This window comes from Furipterus horrens, unplaced genomic scaffold (assembly GCF_987537825.1).
Source record: "Furipterus horrens unplaced genomic scaffold, mFurHor1.1.pri manual_scaffold_11, whole genome shotgun sequence".
In the NCBI taxonomy this organism is placed as follows: Eukaryota; Metazoa; Chordata; class Mammalia; order Chiroptera; family Furipteridae; genus Furipterus; species Furipterus horrens.
In genome coordinates, this window is record NW_028327181.1 from 86801828 (window position 1) to 86817220 (window position 15393).

Below are 15393 nucleotides of genomic sequence, written 5' to 3' on the forward strand. Positions count from 1 at the left end.
TCAAGGTCATAGACATTTATCCCTTGTTTTCTCCTAAGGATGTTACAACTTTAGCTCTTACATTAAGGTATTTGATTTATTTTGAGTTAATTTGTACATATGGTGTGTGAAGTGTAGGCAGAGTCCAACTTCATTATTTTGCATGGGGATACACAGTTGTCCCAGCACCATTTGAAAAGATGGTTCTTTCCACATTGAATAGCTTTGGCACCCTTGTGGGAACTCAATAGACAACACATGTGAGGGTTCATTTCCGGACTGTCAACCCTGTTCCATTGATTGCTATGTCTAGCCTTATGCCAGTCCCACACTGTGATTGCTGTGGCTCTGAATTAGGTTTTGAAACCAGGATGTGTGTGTCCTTCCACATTGTTCCTCTTTATCAAGATCGTTTTAGCTATTCTTGGTCCCTTGAATTGTCATATGATTTTAAAAATCGCTTGTCAATTTCTGGAAAGAAGTCAGTTGAAATTTTAATAGAGATTGCATTGAAACCATAAATTGATTTGGGGAGGAGGGTCATTTTAACAGTATCATCTTCCAATGCCAAACATGATTCCAATGCCAAACACATCATGTCTTTCCATTTGTTTACATCTTTTAAAAGTTTCTCTACACAATGTTTTGTAGTTTTTAGTATGTGAGTCATACACTTCTTTGGGTATTTCATTCTTTTTGATGCTGTTATAGCTGGAGTTTTTTTCTTTATTTCATTTCTGGATTATTCATTCCTAGTGTATAGAAATACAGCTAATTTTTGCATATTGGTCTTGTATCCTGCAACCTTGTTGAACTCATTTATTAGCTCTAATAGTTCTTTCCTAGATTCTCAGGAATGTGTCCCATGGTCTTCCAATTTCCTGAGCATATTTTGAAGCCCTTCAGAGTTTTTATGGATATCTCATTTCTCAGCTTTGATTTTTAAGCTTTTTTGTTAGGCTCTCTCTCTTTTTTTTTTTTTTTTAAATTTGCACCAACTGTTATCTGTTGCCTCAGCGGCTGCCCTCTTAAAACATTTACCTGCAATTGTTTTCACAAAATTGCCCCTGAGGAGAGAGGCTTTTGGCACTACCCAGCTCTCAGTCACGTCAAAGACAAACCTTTTAAGTGAGTCTTCAGGGAACTACCAGACAGTTCTTTGGGAATGAGATTGTATTCCATTCTGTTCCCTGTGGTACTGGGCATGTGGGCTGTTTTTCAATGTTACCCATGGGGTGGAGAACAAAGCTCTAAGAAGAATTAAAGCAACACAGATCATTGATCTTACAGAAACCAATCACTTTTCTTGAATAAGTGTTCCCTGGATTCCTGCAAGCGTGCTGGTTAAATTTTCAGTTTAAAAACAATTGAGTCTTTTTTTTCCAGTTGTATTTTTTGTTGCTTTTGTAGAAACGAATTTTCTGGTGTCCTTACTTCATAATTTTTACTAATTTGCCTACAACATGGTTTTAAACTTGACTATACGTTAGTTAAATATTTAATCGTGGGGGATGATTAGGAAACAGAAATAAAAACAGAAAATGTAATTTATCATTGAGGGTCTCCCAGATGGGTACATGAAATTTGAAAATCTATTTCTTTATTTAGTGGTCTCACAAGTAAGGTTAAATTACAAGTTATTTTAAACCCCTTTTCTTCATAGAAGTTAAACAGGCTTTGGAGTCAGAACTGGGTTCAATGCCACCTCTGCTTCTTACTAGCTTGATGACCTAGGACAAGCAATACAACCTCTCTGTGCCTCAGTTTTCTCATTTGTAAAATGGGGTAATAATAATATTTATCAGTAAGATTATTGTGAGGGTTACACTAACGATTCTTGAGAAGAGTTAACCTAAAAACAGACTTTCTTTTCTTTCTTATTTTTGTCTGTTTTGCTTGTTTTAAAGAGTCAAGAATAAAATTTATTTCAGCATTTGAAATACAAAATTTTGTCAAAAAACACATTTGTTCATTTTATTGAGATGTAGTTAAAATGTTATTTATTTATTAAACAAGCATTTATTAAATACCTAGAAAATTTTAGGCACTAACAGTCCAAGAAATTGACAAGTAAACAGGTGATTACATGAAATGTAAGGAAGCTTGTGATATAAGAATACACATGGGAGTATGTGATGAGAGTGTGGTTTTCACCAGTTCCTCTTAAGATTTATCCCTTCTTTGGCTCTAAAACCAAGGAGTTGGTCCTATTTTTATTTTTAACTGGGTGGTTTAAACCGGAATTTAAAAAACTTTCTGTAGATGAAGAAAAGCAACTTGAATTATGGAGGATGCCACAATAAGTATTTTCTGTAGAGCAAGAGTTTCCTGTCAGCATAGTCACCTCTAGGGTTTTCCATCTGAAAGTTCTTTGGCATACTTTTTTCTTTGCTATCCGCTTATTTCCTCTTCTTCTTCTTCTTTTTCTTCTTCTTCTTCTTCTTCTTCTTCTTCTCCTTCTCCTTCTCCTTCTCCTTCTCCTTCTCCTTCTCCTTCTCCTTCTCCTTCTCCTTCTCCTTCTCCTTCTCCTTCTTCTTCTTCTTCTTCTTCTTCTTCTTCTTCTTCCACGTTCTCTCCCCCACTTTATCATTTAGAGACCTGGGTAGCTCCCCAACAAAGAGTGTTTTACAGATTCTCTGGGTGATCTATTAGTAAAGACAGAAAATAATATTTTTTTAACCTTCTAGTTTTGTACCAATAAAATGAATATAAATTTTCGGGGCAATTATTGAAAATGCAGATAATTTTTATTCTATTGCATTTTTTTCAGAATCCTCAGCCATAACCCTTTGAGAAGTCTTGATGATCCCTATCTTTTTAATTTGCCAGCATTAAAATATCTGTAAGTATTGCAACAATCTCTTGGTTCGTGAGATGATTTCTGCTCCTTTCTACTTTTGTCAAAGAGTTAGCATTTTGCATTTTGACTAAAAAGTCATAATTTAAATTATAACTGGTTTATTGCATAAAAGTTATTGGCACAGTAGCCCTGGCTGGTGTGGCTCAGTGGATTGAGCGCTGGCCTGTGAACCAAAGTGCAGCCAGCTCTCTTCCCAGTCAGGGCACGTGCCTGGGTTGAGGGCCAGGTCCCCTGTTGGGGAAGCATGAGAGGCAGCCACACATTGATGTTTCTCTCCCTTTCTTCCCCTCTCTCTAAAAATAAATTTAAAAATATTTTTAAAAATAAAAAAATAAAATATCTTTCCCTATTGAAAAAAACAAAGTTATTGGCACAGAAAAATGATTAAGAGAGAAAGCAGGTGGACAAGGCAGCCAGCAGAGAAAGGCAGCGGTGTTAAAGAACACACACTGATATGTAACTTGAGAAGCATGTAGAAACACCATTGATCTCAGAAAGGAAAAAGGAATAACTTGTACATTATGTATTTTTTAAAGAGTAATGAAGTGGTGGATGCTACTGAGAATTAGAAGTAGAATAATGGCTAAAAAAAAGTAGATTGTACTGTTCACCGACATCATTAATTTGATGATTCAAATAAATTTAAATTTCTTCAAGAAGAGCTCTCTGAAATTATTATCCACAGCAAGTAAACTTTCGAGCTGGCTTGACAGAGAAGCCAAAACTGAAGTAAGCAGATATTAAGTGCCCTTTCAAGTACAGAATTTTGTCTTTGGGTTCATTTGATGCATGTTTGGACTTTCTCCTTCAGAGACCTGGGGAAAACAGATGTGTCACTCACCACAGTTGAGCGCATCCTCGCGCTAAACACTAATTTGGAAAAACTGTAAGTTGATTTTTCTTATATTTATTTTCACTTAGTTGTTCTTTTAGGAGGTTTGCCTTATTATTTTCTTAAGTCAGATTCTTATTTAATAAAATTCACTATTTTAAAGTATACAGTTCAGTGAGTTTTGAGAAATGTGTATTTATGTGCCACCATGATATTTGAGATACAGAATACTTTCATCATACCTAAAAGGCTCCTCATGATTTTTTGCACTCAGTTCCTCCTCCCACCATTAGTCCCTGGCAAGTACCAATTTGATTTTTGTCACGATAGTCTTGCCTTTTCCAGAGTCTCTTATAAATGAAATCATGTAAAGTGTAGCCTTTTGTGTTGGCTTCTTTCAGTTAGCATAATCCTTTTGGAATTCATTCATGTTATTGCATCTATGAGTAGTTCATTGCTTTTTATTGCCGTGTAATTTTCCAGTTGTGTGAAGATACCAGTCTGTTTAAGCGGTCATCAGTTAATGGATGTTTGCGTTGTTTCTACTTTTTTTTTTTGGCCCTTCCGTTCTAAATGATAGCTTTGCTGGATAGAGTAATCTTGGTTTCGGTCCTTGTTTCTCATCACTTTGAATACTTCTTGCCAGTCCCTTCTTGCCTGCAAAGTATCTTCTGAGAAATCAGCTGATAGGCTTAAAGGAACTCCTCTGTAGGTAACTCTCTGCTTTTTTCTTGCAGCTTTTAAGATTCTCTCTCTACCTTTACCATTTAGCATTTTAATGATGGCGTATCTTGGTGTGGTCCTCTTTGGGTCCGACTTATTTGGGACTCTCTGTGCTTCCCGGACTTGTATGTCTATTTCCTTTGCCAGATTAGGGAAGTTTACTTTCATTATTTTTTCAAATAGACTTCCTTGCTCTTCCTCTTCTGCTTCTGGCATCCCTATGATTCGGATGTTGGTACTTTTGGAGGTGTCCCAGAGTTTTCTTATTCTCTTCTCATTTTTTTAACTTCCATATTTCTCCATTCTCTTCTGGATGACTGTTGATTTCTTCCTTATGTTCCAAATCATTGATTTGCACCCTGGCTTCCTTCCCTTCACTGTTGATTCCCTGTGGATTTTTCTTTATTCCACTTAGTGTAGCCTTCCTTTCTTCCCTTATGCTTTTGCAGTACTCAGTGAGTTCTCTGAGCATCCTTATCAGCAGTGTTTTTGAAATCTGCATCAGATAGGTTGGCTATCTCCATTTTGTTTAGTTCTTTTCCTGGAGTTTTGTTCTGTTCTTTCATTTGGGCCATATTCCTTTGTTTCCTCAACCAGGCAGCCTCCCTGTGTTTGTTTCTGTGTACGAGGTAGAGCTGCTTTGACTCCCTGTCTTAGCACATCTGTTAAGTTGTATGGGGTGGAGCTTTGGGTGTTTGCCAGGGCGGGGCAACCCGTTTCACCACTCTGTGGCTCTGTTTGTGGAGGAGGGGTCAGAGAGAGGACAATGCCACTGCCTGGCTTCTGGAGGCTTGCTCGGCACTCACCCTGCTTCCAGTCACTTCACCCACTGGCACCCCTCTAGCTGTTGCACTGGTGGTGGTTCCCAGAGTGGGTGGGTTTGAGTGCATTCTAGAACTGTGGGGGCCCTCTAAGCAGACTCTCTTGAGTGATGGGTGGTTTCTTCCTCCACCCCAACCCACACTGGTTTTTATAGCCAGAAGGTATTATGCTTTATTTTTCTGGTGTTGGCGCCCTGGGCTGTGTGGTCTGGCCTTGGATTGGGATCACTCGATCTTTATGCACCACACATGAATGTAGGACTGCCTGTTCTGCCAGCCATTGGTGCTTCCTCACCAGCACCACACAGTGTCCTTTCCGCCCCGGCTCCATCCCTCATACCCGTCTGGACGAATATGGCTCCTTTAAATCATTGGTTGTCGGACTTCCATGCAGTTCGATTTTCTGACCGTTCTGGGTGTTTTCTGTTTTGAGGATAGTTGTGATATTTCTTATGCTCGTGCAAGGGGCTGCTGAAGCATGTCTGGCTATACCTGCAACTTGACTGAAGTCCTTTCTCTGGTTTCTTAAGATGGAAGCTGCAGAAGCTGAGTATTGCTTTAGCAACATCCCACGTGTTGACATCTCATGTTTTCTGTTTCAGTCAGTTCAAAATAGTTTCTAATCTCCCTTATGAATTTTTTCTTTGACCCATAGGGTTATTCAGAAGCATGTTTTTTTTTTAGTTGTCAAAACTATGGATTTTTTTTTTATAGATCTGTTAATTTCTGATTTACTTGTTAGAGAACGTATATTGAATAACTAAAATCCTTTTTAAATTATTGAAACTGACTTTATAGCCAGTAAGTTCTGGTAATAGGCCAGAATATGGTCTATTTTGGCAAATTTTATGCATCCACTTGAAAAAAGTGTACATCCTGCTGATTTGGGGAGGAGTGTCTTACACACATCATGTAGGTGGATAGTGTTCTTCTAGTCTTCTATATCCTTGTTGATTTTCTATCTACTTGCTCTATCAATCACTGAAAGAAAAATGTTAAAGTATCCAATTATAAGTGTGGATTTGTTCGTTTCTCCTGGTCATTCTCACTTTCCTTCATCTATGTTTAAGCTCTGTTATCAGGTGTATAAGTTTCTAGGTAATGTCTTCATTATTTGACATATTTATTTTGATGAAATATAGTCTCCTTCATCCCTGGTAATATGCTTTGACATTGACTTTGTCTTATGGAAATATCTCCACTCCAGCTTTCTTTTGGTTAGTGTTAGCATAGTATATTTTCTATCCTTTTACCCTATGTGTATCTTTCTATTGAAGTTGGTTCTTGTAGACACATAAAGATGGCTTTTCCTTTTTTTATCTAGTGTGATAACTGTGTTAGACCATTTCCAATTAATGTAATGATTGATGCAATTACATTGAAATCTACTGTCTTGCTATTTGTTTTTTATTTGTCCCATCTGTTTGCCTGTTGTTGTTTTCTTTTCATTTGTGCTTTTGGATTGAATACATTTGAGTATTTTGTTTTCTTTGTGGGCTAAAAAGCTATAGCTCAGATTTTGTTATTTCAGTGATTGCTTTATGGTTTATAGTATGCATCTTTACCTTCTCACAATCTCTCTTCCAATGATATTTTATGGTTTCATCAATGGTATAAGAACCTTGCAATAGTGTACTTCCATTTGTCCCTCCTGGCCTCTGTGCTGTTGCTTTCAATACACTTTACTTTTACTTACATTATAAACACCACACTATATTTTGTGTTTAAATAATCAATTATCTGTAAAGATACTTAAATAATAAGAAAAATCTTACATATTAACCTAAGTCATTACCAATTCAAGTGTCCTTCAGAATTTGTAATAATCTGTATTTCCATCTGGTAACAGTTTTCTTTTGCTGAAAACGACCTCCTTTAACATTTCTTACAGTGCAGATCTACTAGTGGAGAATTCTTTCAGCTTTTGGATGTCTGAGAGTATCTTGCTTTTGTTTTTGAAAGGTCATGGGTAGAGATGTCTAGCTTGATAGTTGTTGGGTCCCCTTCCCCACTTCACTACCATATATATATATATATATATATATATATATATATATATTTTTTTTTTTTTTTTTTTTTTTGCACTGGGAGTTTTGGCTTACATTATTGCCAACAAAAAAATCTACTGTAATTTTTATCTTTGTTCCTCTTATATAGTGGTTTTATTTTCCCCCTTGGATTGATTTTAATATTTTCTCTTTATTGCTGGTTTTGAGCAATTTGATTATGATGTGCTTCAGTATAGTTTTGGGCATAATTCTTGTGCATGGAGTTCACTGGCCTTCTTGGACATGTGAGTGTTCGGTGTTCACCAATGGGAACGATTTGGGGCTATTTATGCAGACTTTTATGTCTCCCCCCTTTCATGGACTCTAAGCACACATACATTAGGCCACCTGAAGTTGTTGCCCAGCTCCCTGTGGCTCTGTTCATCTTTGTTGTTGGTTGTTTCTCTTGGCGTTTCATTTTGTATAGTTTGTATTGCTACATTGTAAAGTCACCGGTCTTTTCTTCTTCTGCAGTGTCTAATACGCCAGTAACCCTACCCAGTGTCTTTTTCTTGTTCTTTTCGGGTTTTATATTTATGTAGGCATTTATTGCATCTTTCCCCCATTACCATTTATCCCCCCTCCAGTGTCTTTTTCATTTAGACACTGTAGTTTTTAATCTCCAGCTTCTTGGAGCAGGCACTATTCCTAACAGTGGGTGATATCCAGTTATTCTTCTCTCTGATCCTTTCATGTGGTTCTTTTCCTGGGCTCAAGCAACTCTTCACACACAGGCACCATCCAGTACCTTGTTGAATACTCAAGAGATCTCTCTGCATATCCCCAGAGTGCTTGTCTGTGTACTTCTTTTCTTTCCTAGTATTCTGCTTTGTGCATTCCAGTCACCTTGGTTTCCCCAACTCTCATATCCATTCCTTAGGGAGTTAACCAGTCTCTGTGGGTTTTTTTCTTCCTTACATCATGACCTGGAAGCTCAGAGCAGTAAGCTAGAACAATGCATCAGAGGGCTTACTTAATTTGTTTCCTATCTCTTGGGAGTCACTGTCCTTCATTACCTGAATTTCAATTTCTTGAGAACTGTTGTTACATATATTTTGTCTGGTTTTTAAATTGTTTTAGGCAGGAGGTCAAATTGATCCCATCTTGGTCTAAAGCCAGTTATATTCTCCCCCCTGCCTCAATAATATTTTTTAAGTCTGTTTTGTTTTGATCCAGAATCTAATCAAAGATCAGGCATCGCATGTCTTGTCTTCATTTCCTTTAATCTAAAATATTTATCTACCCTTTTTATTTTCTGTATCTTATGACACTGGCATTTTGGATGTGTCTAAGATGGTTGTCTTATGAATTGTCCCATAGTCTGGATTTGTCTGTTTGCTCATGATTAGATTCAAAGTAAAATATTTTGGAAGGAATACTACATAAGTGATATATCCTTTCTACCTCATCATTTTAAGTGGCTTATAATGCTAAATTTGATCTTTTGGTGAACATGGTATTTTCCAGATCCCTCCATTGTAAAGTTATTTTTTCCTTGGTAATTAATAAATAATCTGTTGAATGTTGCTTTAAGATCAGTGAACATTCTCCTCTCAACTTTTTACCCAATTGCGCATCAGTAATAATTTGTGTCTGATCGATTACTACATTGGTGGTTACAAAGTGACACTATTTTTCTAATTTTATTATTCCTACTACATTTATTAGCTGGAATTATTCTATAAATAATAGTTTACCTATTTTCTTTTTGAGTATTATTGTGAACTCATGGGCTCTTCTTTAAATTAATTATGTTATACCTTATTATCATTATTCTTTTGAATGTTCATATTGCCCAGATTTGCCCAATGCAATCTGCTACTATTTAACCACGTAATGTTTTTCTTTATGCCCAGAGTAACTTCTAATACATTTACCACTCACAATTAGGGATTTATAAGTTAGGGACTTATCCAGAGCCTTCTTAGAAGATTTCCCCCTCCTAGTGTACTCTCCACCCAAAGTGAGACTTCTGGGTTGGGAGAAGGAGATACATCTGAATTATAACTACAGATCAGTGTCACCGATTCTAGTGCCTATCACCTTTAGTCTAGGCATACCATACCCGCTGCCATTCTTACTCTTCTGTCCTCCCCTCTATTTATTGACAATATTCAAGAGAGCAAATGGCTGCCCTGGCTGGTGTGGCTCAGTGAGTTGGAGAGTCTTCCTGTAAACCAAAGGGTCGCGGGTTCCATTTCCAGCCAGCCTAGGGTTTCGCTGAGGGTCCCGGTTAGTTTCTCTCTCACATAGATGTTTCTCTCTCTCTCTCTCTCCCTCCCTTCCCTTCTCTCTAAAATCAATAAGCACATTCCCCAGTGAGGATTACCAAAAGAATAACCGATGGCCAGCTGATGCCCCCCAAACTGTTCAGGTGGGAAGCCCCCACAACGCTTCTTTGCACAGCCCTCTGGTAGCCTCTGCCCACCTCTTCTACCTGCTCAAATAGCTTTTCTGCCAATAATTTAATTTTCTGCCTTTCCCTTTATAGGATCCTCCCTCATAATTTGGCCTGCTGCCTCTGCAAATTCAGAGAGAACATTGAGAGGGTCAGCCAGAGAGTGAAATTACACTGCCCCGCTGACTGTCTGACACACACAACTTGTGGTGAGTCTGAATTGCCCAGTGGTAAATTCTTTCATTTTCATTTTATTTGTTTTAATTTTTGATTGATGATGATAAGTTGTTTTCCTTTGAAAATACCTTTCGAAGGTTCGTTGTTGTTGCTGTTTTTGTTTTTTTCTTTCTTTTTTAAAATTGTTGTTCTATTACAGTTGTCCCAGTGATGGTAAGTTTTTAAACAAATAAGGTCACCGTGTTATTTTTATTCATTCATCCAGAGTTTAACTCCCTATATTTCTGAGAATCGCTTCCTTGCTAAAAGTGAGACGCAGGAAAAAGAGAAAGGAAGGGGGCAGGGGATTAACAGCAATGAGCACACAGTGCGTGCGGTGCTCAGTTGGCGCTTTCCGTCCAAATGAGAACCTGTTGGTCAGTGGCACAGCCTGTAAACTGGCTCTGGATGCGTTAGGCCTCATCTGTCCTTTGCCTCGTTGGACAGGTAGAGCTATGTTTTTATTTTGTTTGTTTTGCAATTTTATAAAAAGAGTACGAGTGACTGTATTTTATGAAAATTCTATTTGGGATCTGAATTTCTGGTTTTATTATCAGAAGCGACTACCAAATCCTTCTAATGGGTGGGAGGCCTCTTGTATTCTTAGACTGTCCAACTCTGAACTTGCTCTGAAGCGCACGGTTTTCTATCCACCAAACACTTGGGTGCTTTTAAGTATTTTTCTACAAATTAGGCTTATTCACACCATCTGATAACTTCCAAAATGTGCTTTCATGCCCAGATAGTGTGAATGTGGGTCTCTGGCAGTGATCTGGGGCACATCATAAATAATAACACTGTGCTACTTATATTAAGAGAGTGTGGCTCATTTTTCAAAAACAAATTTTTGGCCTATTATATTACTCTCTTCTACCCCAAAGGTGGGCAGAGCAGGCATTTTAATCTCCTTTAACAGGAGAGTAAAAACAAGGTTAGAGAGTGTTAAGTGCTGTCACCTAGTACTCAGATCTCTGGCTTTCCTTTTGGGGCTCCACAAGCTCCCCACTTTGGGACCCTCAACTCCTTCTCTGACCCTCAGCTTCCACAGCAATACTTTCATTATTCTGGAGTGGAAACCCAGTTGTACAATGATACACTTGACCTTCATGCAGTCAGAAGCTTTGGATGGTTCCCCAAGTAAAGCTGAAAATGTAAGAAAAGACATGAAAGGAAAGCAAAGTAGGCATCTGACAACAGTTGCCTTTTCCCTTCTCTATATTAGGACCCCAAAGTATTATTCCATAGATGTATTGAACATTCCACAGTGGCACACAACCTGCCAAGTCTCTTAACCCACATTCCAGATGCGTGCCTAAATTTAAGCACAGAGCAAGAGTGGACATAGAGTTATTTTTCTGTATAGAGCCTTTTGTTCTGGGGGCAGGGATGTGTAGAAGCAATGACCAAAGTAATGCTTTGGTGGGTAAGTGGAGAAGGGCATGTCCAGATGAAGACCTGTTAGCCATGGGTTTTAATCACGCTCACCTGTGATGGTAGCAAGAACACGAGCACACGAAGAGGCGGAGCGGGGAAGCCTCATGCCCCCTCTGCATCTGAGCAGGACAGGGTGGGGACCATGAACGTGAGGAATCGCAGTAGATCTGCAGCGAGTGTAACTGAGTGGGGTCTTCCAGCCTTGGTTTTTCTTCAGTACCTGGCAACTGGCCCTTGGGGATCAAGGGAATCATCCTAAATATGGTTACTCTATTTCATGCTGTGGAACGCCCTTTAAAAACATACCTTTTCTCCTTTTGTTGTGTTGCCAATCGGGTTTAAGTTGGGGTTTATTTTTCTCCTCTCTGAACAACATTCCGATATTTGCTGATTCCCAACTTATTTGACTGGCATGTAGGGCTTTGGACTGACAAAAAGCTGTCCCATGAGTCCTTCATGATCAAAAATGGTCTCTTCTTTTTTGACAGATGAACCACATTTAAAAAATCCAAAAGGCTCCTTCATGAGAGGGTTACAAGGCAATAAGAATGCGGGCAGTGAGCTGACAATTCAGCCAGAGGAGGTCTCCTTGGGCCAAAAGGAGAAGAAATTGTTAGCCATTCTGGGTAAGCAGCTAGACTTTAATGATAACAGTGATGTCATTAGTGCACTACAGTACAGACTGCCTTATTTCTCGGAGATTAAAAAGCAGGTATAGAATCAATGTTATTACCATTCATTAAACTCCCTTTTTCAAATGTACAAGATGGAGGTATGCCCTTGAGTCATTTGAAAAACAACAGAGGGACCCTTCTTAAACCTAAATTTTACAATTCAAGTTACAAAAATAAATGGAGGAAACTATTTTTTGGAACAGATTTAGTAAAAGATTTGCTCAGGGAACCAGAAAAAGAAGAGGTCTCCAAGCCAGAGGACATGAACAAATGGGCAAATGGAAAGACAGGAGCCCAGGGTGAAGAGGAAGAGGAGGAGCCACGTAAGGTAAGGACAGCTCCTGAGGCACGAGGCCTGGACAGTGAGTTAGTGAGGACGTGCCATGAAAGCACTGAGGTAGGAAGACCAGAGGCACCCACACTGTCTCTTGTCTTAGCCATGTGACTTTGGCCAAGACCCATGACAGTGATCTTCTACTTTGCTCATTTAGACAGTGGTGCCACTGTTCCTAGGGTAGACACCAAGAGGACCTAACACACAAGATAAATAAATTGCACAAGAAAATGCTAATACTATGATTGCATAACACATTAGATACGATATGCTCTTTAAGAACCTACATGAGAGGGAACCCCCCAAAACCCAGAATTGTCTTCTGGAGGGCGGGCCCCTTGTAGTACAGGTTTCCTCCACTAGGGGAGTATTCTAGGAACCCATCTGTAAGAGTGTACCAGCTGGTTTTGTTGTGAGAGGGTGTGTTAGGCATCAGTGAATTTTTTTTGGAAGACTCTTTCAACATACTTGATGGGTGATTTACAAGTGCGCCTGCGCACACCTTGCTGAGTGTTCAGCCGTTCTGGACACAAACGGCATGACCCCCACACCCCACCCTCCCTATTCACCCAGTCTTGCCCTGAGTGACTTTTTGTGTTTCCCTGGATGAAAAATTCCTCAAGGGGATTTGTTTTGCCAATGTGGAATCAGTGAAACAAAAAAAACAGCAGAAGCACTAAATGGCATCAAAATTGACAAGTTCAAAAACCGTTTTGAGCAGTGGAAAAAAATGTCTCAATAGGTGTATTGCATCAAATAGAGAGTACTGTAAAGGGGACTGAAGTTTAAGCATGTAAGGATAAACACACAATATTTTTTAAATAAATTCTGGGGGTTTTGGGGTCTCTCCTCGTAAGCCATTCACCTGAAAGAGTGGGATTTTAGAGTGGTAGTTAAGAATAGTTAGCTATTCTTTAGCACAGGCTTAAGAATAGTTAATTTTTATCTTTTCCATCTCTTTGGTTTGTTTTTTAAAACTATTGCTTGTTTTTCTCTTTTAAGGTCATCAGAAATGTGCCAAGATATGGCTATAAGGAGATACTCCTATTAGCCTCTCCTGTTATCGTAGTGGCGACAGGTTTAACTGCAATCTTCTGTCTCATTACGGTAAGACAACGAACGGTTCGTTCAGCTTCCCAGAATACATTCTGTCTTTAGCATAGAGTCAGAACCCACAAACTGAAAATCAAAGCCACTTTCCCACCTACTCCTCCTTGATATTTTTCTTTAGTCATGAATGCTGAGATATGCTTTATTATTTTATTACACATTATATTCCAGAGATTTTTAAAGGAAGCCCACTCCCAGAGATTGTGTGGAACTGAAATCAAGATAACAAGCCACTGTACTATTGTGAGAACTTATACTAGGCCAGAGTAGACATGACAGCAAAATTTCTTCAACTCAAAATGGATGATGTTGATTTGATGTATTACCAATTACTCTCTTTCTACCATTGATTTCTTGTTGGCTGAACTGAGGAGAGATTTAGACTCTCCACCCTCATAAAGTTATGTCACCCTGGTCAAAAGGACATGGCTAAAAGATAAAAGTGTGATCTTGTCAATTGATTAGATTTACTTAGCGGTTTTCTTCTCCAGTGTGTAAAAAGCATGGTGTAAATAGGTTCAGTTAAAACATAGCAAACTAAATCCTGCATCAGGCCTCTCTAAAGCATGTCGTATTTATACTCACCTCTTCCTGGAGCTTGCCTGTGTGCCTTTTCTTCAATTACACAATGGCTTGTTTTCCCAACAGGTAGGAGCTAATATTAAAAGTGATATAATTAGCTGACAATCTTGACTACCCTACTAATCCAACCTAATACCTTGTTTACATTTTCAATGGTCATGGCAGCCCCCCACCATAACCTAGCCACACCATGCCCATTTCTACTTTTGTTCATGCCTTTGCCCATCTAAAATTCCCTTATTTTGCTCTGCCTCTGCTGCAAGTCCTGTGAATCTCTCAAAAGCCAGCTCAAATTCCTATTTCAGCCCTGCTAGTCCTCCTTCTTCTGTGAGATTTATCACCCTTTCAGGGCGTGGGCAGTAGTGAGGCATTCCCCTGCCATGAGAACTTAAAAATATGGTAAGTAAGTTTTTAAAAGGCAGCTCCCCAAGGTCAACACATCATGGAGCAGAGCAGAGATGTGTACGGACCAAATGGCCTCCTGGTCGACCAGACTTGAGAAATACCTGGCTGGATGTGTAACTGCTAAAGAAAACATGTCTATTTGCAGGAGGGTTGGTGAGCAATAAAAGCTCAGAACAGGTGAGGGAGAGTCTGACATGGGCATTGCCCATCCTAGCAGTGCCTAAGAGTAGAGATGGCACCTCAGGCAGCAGATGCGGAGAGTCCGTCCCACTAGCCAGGCTGTGCCTGTTGGGGAGATGCATGGATCCAGCTAATGCAGTCTTTTCCTTTAAACATGGGATTCAGCTGATTCCTATTGTTCTAATTCTGTTCTCACCAAGTAGCCTTCTGACTGTGCTTCTGAGTGTATTTCCCTGATCGTGTAGACACAGGTGTTGTCTGTGGAACAGATGTAATTCTCACTGTCAGGCCGTAATCTCGGCCTTCTGATTTTTTATTAGCACTGCAGTATTGACAAGGTGAGACTACCCCGATCGGAAGAAGTGAGCCCTCTCTTGGTGAAGAGTCTGACTTCTGAGCCTAGGGGCTGGGGACTAGCATGAGGGCGGCTTGCCAAGGTCTCTGGGAAGAAGTCATTGGCCAGTGCCCAGACAATACCCTCTCCCTCTCTAGTGAGCATATGGCCTTTGCTTTTTTGGATTTTCTATAAACTCCTATAATGCATTTAATTTCTATGGAGTTTAATCTCGCATTTGTGTTTATTTATGTGGTTTCATTATTTCCTCTCCCCAGTTAGATGATAAGCTTTTTGAGGATGGTTTGCCTGACTGTTCTGTCTCCTTAAAGACCACAACACTGAGAAATATTTGAAATTTTGAAATTCAACGAAAACCACTGAAACTATGAAGATATTTAATATCAAAGGACTTCCATAAATCAACAGGGAGAAAACAAACAAACAAGGGGAGAAGAGGGCA

The 15393-nt window shown here is 39.2% G+C and overlaps 1 long non-coding RNA gene across 1 annotated transcript; it reads left to right on the forward strand.

Annotated features, from left to right (window-relative positions):
* Positions 1-3700: 3700 nt before the first annotated feature.
* Positions 3701-12309, forward strand: LOC149998725 (uncharacterized). Its single transcript, XR_016514237.1, has 4 exons — positions 3701-3725; positions 9755-9870; positions 11800-11937; positions 12189-12309. It is a non-coding gene; the product is annotated as an uncharacterized LOC149998725 (long non-coding RNA).
* Positions 12310-15393: the final 3084 nt, after the last annotated feature.